Here is a 485-nt window from a genome sequence, read left to right as displayed (position 1 = left end):
CAGCGAATACTTTGGGTGGGTGGACGACACCGCCGATGAAGGCAAAGTTTGTCAAGCCTCTGAGGCGAGAGCATGAGCGCGCAAGTTGACCTAGCTGCTGGTCGAGAGTCATATGATCGTCACGTCAGAAAAATGCGAAGATGTGTGTCTGTTCGTGTGCCAAACAGGGCGTGTTCATGGAACCTTCTAGAACAATATGATGAGTTCGTACGTATGACCACCAGGATTCCTTAGAGTGTAATATAATGAGACTGCAGGTGCAGAGCGGTTATTCTAGATAAGAAACTGTTGAGTGGTCCGTGGAGGGAGGCCCTAGAGATAGCACAGAAGATCCATCCAGAAAGGTGAAGTGAAAAACATTTTCTTTTTCTCCGATGTCATAATTGTGCTCTTCCATTTTATTGTGTGTATATCCATTTGTATTTTATTTCTGATAGTTGTGGTTTCTTTCCTCAGATGGATTCGAATGTCGCCACATAAAATAA

General features: G+C 44.1%; 1 protein-coding gene across 2 annotated transcripts in view; it reads left to right on the top strand.

The window, feature by feature from the left end:
- The first annotated feature begins 247 nt into the window (after positions 1 to 247).
- The window catches only part of LOC135207246 (1-phosphatidylinositol 4,5-bisphosphate phosphodiesterase-like), a 712,917-nt gene continuing 712,679 nt past the window's right edge, over positions 248 to 485 (top strand). Inside the window, exon 1 of one of the 2 annotated variants that reach the window (XM_064238892.1) lies at positions 248 to 344. The gene's annotated coding sequence lies outside the window, so the exon portion shown is untranslated. The remainder of the gene's footprint in view (positions 345 to 485) is intronic. The other variant, XM_064238890.1, reaches the window with a different exon arrangement.

The sequence above is a fragment of the Macrobrachium nipponense genome, chromosome 32, assembly GCF_015104395.2.
Source record: "Macrobrachium nipponense isolate FS-2020 chromosome 32, ASM1510439v2, whole genome shotgun sequence".
Lineage (NCBI taxonomy): Eukaryota > Metazoa > Arthropoda > Malacostraca > Decapoda > Palaemonidae > Macrobrachium > Macrobrachium nipponense.
Note: the sequence above shows the minus strand (reverse complement) of the source record. Positions and strands in the feature narration are given on the sequence as shown.